This window comes from Bidens hawaiensis, unplaced genomic scaffold (genome assembly GCF_021521415.1).
Source record: "Bidens hawaiensis isolate Kalapana, Puna unplaced genomic scaffold, B.hawaiensis_p1.1 tig00129759_1, whole genome shotgun sequence".
In the NCBI taxonomy this organism is placed as follows: Eukaryota; Viridiplantae; Streptophyta; class Magnoliopsida; order Asterales; family Asteraceae; genus Bidens; species Bidens hawaiensis.
The window spans coordinates 11,048-19,186 of record NW_027504833.1 but is presented as its reverse complement, the minus strand read 5'-3'; positions in this window follow the sequence as shown (position 1 = coordinate 19,186).

The window sequence follows — 8,139 nt, the reverse complement described above, 5'->3', positions numbered from 1 at the left end:
ATAAACATTTTATATATTCTGGCATCAGTCCATATATATATAAATGTACAAGTATTTCCATACGATCGGTATGTACTTAAATACTTTAAATAAGACATGTTTTCCGCCCCGGGAAAATATAATTAAAACAATTCATTAAAAGGGGCTCGTGAAAACTCACCTTTTTGTGAGTCGGTGAGTAATATAAGGAACAGCTACGTGCCTGGATCTGTAATATAATATCTAGTCATTACTATATAATTCCCATAACTTAAATACGTATCAATCGGTACATCTGGGAACATTGTTAACCCAGTACTGTACTCGATTCGGGGACAATGTTAACCCCGTGACACTTCTAAGGACTCAGATTGTGACATTGCTTAGAGTTGACAGTCAATTTAGTTAAGGTGATGAAATTATAGCTCGGTTTGACACCCGTTTGGCCGTGGGGCCCGTTTCCGGTATTTCGGTGCCGGAAACGGTAAAATCGGGTAAAATTACCCAAATCATCCGAATTATTTTCGGATGATTTATTTTTACCTAATTTACTTAGATTTATGAAAATAGTCCATTTTTAAAGTTTTCGTGTAACCAGTCAGCTCGCTTATGCGAACTTTGCCGGTTTACACGTTTTTAAGCTTTAAATATTAGTTTTTACGTTCTTTTTAGCACAAATAATTACCCGTTTAGTCTCGGGTCATGAATTTTTGCACAAAACTTATTTTGACAGAAAGAAAATTTTACAAAATTTTTCCAGATTTATTTTCTTATATTTACATTTAATTTATCTATTTTTAAATCTTATTAAAACGCTAAATATGTCAAAAATACCAAAACACTTTAGAAAAATCCCAAATTTTTCTGGATGATCTCTGTCATCCTCATAACTTCCTGGAATTTTTTCCAGATTTATTTTCCTATATTTACATTTATTTATCTATTTTTAAATCTTATTAAAACACTAAATATGTCAAAAATACCAAAACACTTTAGAAAAATCCAATTTTTCTGGGATGATCTCTGTCATCCTCATAACTTCCTGGAATTTTTCTAGATTTATTTTCCTATATTTACATTTATTTATCTCTTTTTAAATCTTATTAAAACACTAAATATGTCAAAAATACCAAAACACTTTAGAAAAATCCCAAATTTTTCTGGGATGATCCTTGCCATCCTCATAACTCCCTGGAATTTTTCCAGAATTTAAAACTCATTTTTCAAGCCATTTTCACCCATAACCGAGCTAGAAAGCCCTAGAACTCGTTTCACCGAAAAGCCTACTTAGACTTTTCCAACTGAGCTCAATTTTGTGGGTGACTTTTATATGTTATAAAAAGCTTATCTTAAATTTTCCAGAATTTTTCATCATGTTTAGCTATTTTTCACTATTTTTGGCCAAAACCGAGCATTAAATTCACCAAATAGTTCATCTTTATCCAAAAATTCACAGATCTCATATTTTCATGTGTAGATCATCTCTGTGAAATTTCGTGACCCAACTCTAAGCACACTGAAAATCTGTCCAAAGTTTCATATACACACGAAAACCGAACTATTTTGTGTTTTCTAGCTTTAGATCGCAAGGATCTCGGTTTCTAGCCTTTGCTAGCCGCTAGATACAACACTTACAAGCACAATAACACTATACCAAGCAAACTATACCAACAATCAAACCATTTCTTTCATAGTGTCGGTTTTTAAGTAAAAGACAAATGTTTTAACCGTAAAAAATCCGTTCTCGACTCTTTTTACTCATTTCTTGGACCAAGATCCCTTGTATAACATGTATACATCTCTTGATCATGCAAGAGTCGGTTTCATCTCGGGTTTTCACCCGTCTTTTCACATGAAAACTCATTTTCACAAGATTTTAACCGTAAAATTTCATTCTAAACTCTTTTAACTAATTACTTGGATCAAAATCCTTTGTATAACTTGTATACATCCTTTGATCACAACGAGAATCGGTTTCATCTCGGGTTTTCACCCATTTTTTCACATGAACTTCCTTTTCTCAAGATTATAGAGTTATAAACAAGAATTTAAGCCTTAAAACATGAGTATACCTTGGAAGATTTTGGTTAGAGATCAAGGAATTAGATGGTTGCTTGAAAGATATGAAGAGAATGAGAGAGTTGATGTGAAAAAAAAAAGAAAATGTAATGTGTAATGGGGTGGGGGTGGCCGGCCTAAAGGTGGTTGTGGGGGGGGGGCCACAAGTTCAATATTAGCCACACATTTGGATTACACAATCCGGATAATGTTGTGGATAGTCTGGTTCAGGTTCGTTTCTCGTTTTAAACTCGTAATTCGGCTTAAAACGAGCATAAAATGGTCGTTTTTCGGGGTTAAAATAAAATTTACATAAACTGATTTAAAAACTTTAAAAACTTAACCCATGACATTAAAACATCATATTATTAATAATTACGCATCTTTTTCGGCTTGATTGATCGTCTCTTGCTTGGTTTGGTGTTAAAGGTTTCGTTTAGCGTACCGACATACCATTAAATCGAAATCCTTTTTCTGTGCTATAATTCACCTATCCCGAAACATTAATACTTCGTAACATCACTAAACACTATATACTTCGTCTATAATGTAATTCCCGGTTCGTTCGGGTTTCAATAATCGTTCATTGATTAATTGTAATTCCAATACGATTCACTATATATATGAGTATGATTCATATTGTGAATCATATATACTCGTATAAACGTACTATACTCATATAATCAGTATTAAATAACACGTAAATAGTATATTCCGGCTAGGGTATACCTGAATTTGCCGGAATCGTTACAGTTAATGTTTGAACTAAAAGACATGTTTCAAGTTATGTTTTAAGACGAGTTATGAATTATTGTGTAATTATTTATGAAAGTTTTATATTACGCATAAAGTTTTAATTAACTCTGATATTTAAAACTGTGTTTATGAGTAAATCCAACGTCCAATGTAGGGCACCGGAGACGGGGCCTTACAATTATATACACATACACGGCTTACATACGTACATATACACACTATATATATTTAATTACGGTACACGTACATACATACACGCTATATACATACATATACGGTACATATACACGCCATTGATACATATACGGTACATACGTATACGGCCCACATACATATGCGGTACAATATATACATATACGGTGCATGTACATATACGGCTATACATATGCGGTGCATATACATTCACGCCAAAGATACATATACGGTACATATACATATACGACTTACTTACACGGCGTAAATACTTATACGCTACGCATACATATACGTTATAGATAATTATACGATCTATACTTATACGCCTTATACTTAAACGGCTTATACGTTCAGGCTGGCTTTCTTATTTCGTGTTTTAGGGTTTTTGTGGAAAACATTCTTGTGGAATATATTTTTTTTCCACAAAAAAGAAAATCGATGGGCGCGTACAGGCTCGGGCTCGGGCGAAATGCGATGGGCGCTTTGGTGGCGCACTTTGCATCGCCGCTTGAGAGTCGCCTTAATATTCTTGTGGAAAATATTTACTTTATTTTTAATTTTCTTCCCATCACGCCATAAGACAGATTGATATAGGGCTCGTCGCGATACGTAAAGGCTTACAATTATCCGGAAAACTTTTGTGTCTGTGGCGCTACTCGACGAGCACTTAAGTAACCCATCGCGATACGCGACTTGGAGGTTATGCTTGTGTGGCACATTGTCTGTCACGTGGCACGCCATGTGGCATAGCTAGGGCTGACTCAGCAACCCTATAAGCTAGTCTCGCAACGCAATAACCTTATTTTAAGACCGTCGCAATACGCGACCGATTCCATAATCAGCTATAAATAGGGTGGACTCGGGACATTCATTCTTGTCCAAAAATCTTGTCTTATCTCTTACTTTCTCTTATAAGAGTATTGGTATAATACTTCGATTAGACATAACCAATCCGATCGAATAAAATTTTGTACACGAATCCAAAACTCTACCTGAACATGATGAGACTTTGTGTCATCGTGTAAAGTTTCTAATCTTGTGATTATCGTTATGATATCGGTTTATACTAATCTAGATAAACTACATTGTTTTTAAATATGTATTTATTACCGGGAAGCTTTTTATTTGTAAACTTTCAAGGTGAGACATTCGAGTTTTTGTACAACTCACATTTGTGTGAGAGAACTGGTTTTCCAACAGTGTCATGATACTTTTTAAAACTTATTAAACTCATGATATATAGTCCAAAATATTTTCAAAAGGTTTTAATTACGTTACAGTGATTAAGTCTCTGTAGAATTACGGGATGATTACTAACTGTATTGTGGGTTTTTGTATACAAGGTTTGCCTAATGGGCTATTACATGTTACTTATTGGAGAAGTGTTAGCTAATAACTAATATGACAACAGTCATAGATACGGTCAAGTGACAAGTACCTTTTGATATTTTGTAAGCAGACATGTGTAAAAACATCTTAATGTTGTAACTGTAAAAATGTGTCGTTTATAAATGAATGTACTCATCAGTATTTTTCTTGCTGATCAATTATTTTTAAACATGTTTCAGGTGACTTGTTATAGACACAAAAATGATGCATGCGAGCTTTCAACTTAAAAAAAAAAAGTGGTTTGTCACCAGAATAAAAAATATTGTTTTCTAAATTAGGATTTGTTCATATAAAACTTATGTTTGTGTAAAAATGAGTTTTATTCAAAGTTTATGAAATAAGAATCATAGTGTTTATATAACTCTGATAATTTTTCCTAACTATTGTTTTGATGAAATATTCCGCTGGAAATTATTTTTGTTTTAATAAACACCGATATAACTGTTCGATGTTCACAGCTCCCCTTCAGGGGTGTAGAGTCGGGGGCTGTGACACATGCTAACGCCAACAACAAAGGCTACAACAATGGCCATGTGGGTTTAAGCCGACAACATTAATTACCGCCTCACAACGATTGGCCTTATAATTTGGCTAAGGGTAAAATAAACTTTGTTTTCCATCCATTAATTAGCAAACAAGTTCACCCTAAAAACAGAAAAAGGGGGGGGGGGGGGAGTTTGATAACGCAAGAAGTGATGAAAGCGCTCACCAAATAATTCTTACAAAATATTTATTGGGAGAGAAGGTCTGTGTATGTTTTCCTAGTATTGATTGTTATGTACTTTGGTTTTAAAGTGTTTAAATTTCACAAGAACCGGTATCATGTCTAGTGGTACAATGCTATGTAAACGACAAAATTGGCGTAGTTACCATTTACTTCTTGGAAGCTTGCTGGACTTGAATGCCACCACACCTTTGGTCAATGCTTCATCGTTGACCAGCTATGCTCAAAACACAAACACGTTTTGTTTCGCTTTTTATTTTATTAGTTCCTTCTAGAGAACAACGAAATGAGTGACCACATAATAATATCCATTTTATTTAAAAGGTGGAGGGCTTATATCGTGTAAAGTATAAACATGGATAGTTAATAGGAGTTGATTAGCACCGTTCGGAAAAAAAAATATAAGAGTTGATTAGAATTAGAAGTTATTGTTCAAGACACAAGATCGATAAACATTTTACAATTACAAGAGAAAGCATTTTTAAAAACCCGTTACAATAGTTATTTGTTGACACACATCCAAATCCTCTAACTAAACCTCACTTATATATATCTAACCCTAAAATTGGCAACAAATACATTACCATATTAATCATGTTACAATTAAAAAATAAACCAGCTTGTCAACTTAGGTCATCCATATTCATTGATTTGTGAATACGCTCTGGAGTTACCAATAGTTATGAAAAAATAAAAAGAAAAAAACTAGACAGTCATCAAACGACCACTTGATAACTTCACTAGTTGGACTGGACGGATAACCCGTATGCGTAATTATTTTTTAATTCTTTTCAATATTACATAAAATAAAAAACAATATTTAATTAAAAGTTTAAACTATAAAAGAAGAATATTGGTTTTTTATAGAAAAAAGTAAGTTATAAATTAATAGTTTAATAAAAATCTTTCAAAACATACAAGCCTTTCTAAAGCAGCAATTAATATTCTCTAGTTTACATGAAAGGTTATGTATTCCAATTCTAGTGGTTAAAAAAACTTTCATTTTTTTTAAATAAAAAAACCCGAATCAGTCCAAGTCTACAAAAGGCGCGGTTCCAATTCTAGATCCGACTTAAGCATATCCAGCGTATGGACCAATATAGATCATTTGCAACCGGGAATTTTTAAGCCACATACGACATACATGGAGGAAAGAGGGGTGGGAGACTACAAACGTGACGAGCAAAGATGGAGGTGCGGTCTTGGATATGAACTATCCATAAGAGAGGAAGCCAAGTTCAATCAAAGTGCCACGCTTCGTAGAGGAGGATAGAGAACGGATGGTTCAAGGCCTTGTGGGGGCACTTTTTAGATGGAGGTGGTCTAATGTGTAAATTTTTAGTGGTATTACATGCGTACTATACCCGTACTTGTTTATCCATATGAAAACCCGAGTATATAAAGAGTATCCTAAAGTTATTAAAATTTAAATAATTAAAATTTAAAACTATTATTAGTTAAGTATTTAATATTTCAAATATTTTTTAATTAACATTAAAATAGAATTTCGGATAATGGGGATTCATTGATTAATTTTTAACCACATAAAACTATAAACACATTTGCCAACATCAACGGGTATGCCAACAAAACACGGTGTATATTGAGTAACAGGTGTCGACAAGCATGCGACATGGTACAAAAGACGTTTGCAATCACATTAAGACTGGGATTGTCAATACATATCTTGTAAGCGTCGATCTCTAAACCGAAATATGTTTAATAAAAAAGGAATTAAGTAAAAACATATGGTTTATAGTGTTAAAAGAAAGAAATAGATGGCAAAAAGCAACAAAAACAAAAAACATGCTCATGACATGTGAAACATAACACAAGATTACAAGAAACAAATCAAGGACTTTTTTCTTTCCTTCCTTCTTCCCTTCATTGTAATTTGTACTTGAAAACTTTGTTTTAACTTTTCCATGAGACACCTTGTCCCTGTCATCCTCCTTTATCAAACTCCACTGAACCCACCTCAATAAAGAAACAACATTATACCACATACACCCCTGACCCACCTATAGCTCCACCATTCATTTCAAAACTAAATTATATATGTATGTTTCTTATTAATAATAATAATCCATCTTTTTAAAGTTAAGTTAGAGTTTTCTTAATTTAGTACCTAATTCCCACAACTGTGTTTCAAGTTCCAATGATATTATTAATTAATCTAGTATAAATATAAATAAATATTATTCCTTTTGTTGAAGGTGTTTGATATTTGATAAAATGCCTGGCTGAGTGAAGTGAACCAGCACAGGTTCTTATCCTACACCCATCTCTAACTTTTTTGTGGTTTTTTTTTCCCTTTTTATTAGGCTGAGGGGTGTGGGGCTTCAACAGGGGCGCTAGAGCCCCTCCGTTCGCGCCCCCAGGCGCTAACACCACACCACCGGGGCTCTAGCGGGGACGCTAACGGGGCGCTAACGCGAAAAAACATGCAGGCGTGATGGGGTTAGCGGCAGAAGAGAGAGTAAAGTGGCATAGGGGAGTGTGCAAAGAGCCGTTGGTTTATATAAAGAGCCATTGGGCTCTTATTTAATTAAAAAAAAACGTTTTTTTTTCCTATATAATACCCCATTTCACCCATATCAATCACCACAACTTCAAACATTCACCCAAAATCAACTCATCTTCCCAACTTTTTTTAAAAAAATGGCTGGAAATTGGTACCCAAACCTTGATTCAGATTATATTTACGACGATTTATGGTCGTCACCGCACCAACCGATGTTTTATTCTGAGCCGCAAGAATCATCCGGCTTTCAACCATCCAACACACAACCGTCTCCTAACTTTTTTGTTCCGGAGACACAAGAATAACACCGTGAAGCTACGGGACCAAAAAGACGCGTCCACCGGAAAAAACAACTTGCAACGGACGGGTCGGGACCGGCTTCGACTCCGAGGACGAAACGGAAAGCCACTCCGTGGTCATCGGATGAGAAGGAAGCCTTGTGTCGGGCTTGGATAGTCATTTCTGAGGATCAGCGTTGCGGTAATTGTTTTAACGTTTTTAAAAATGATTTTTA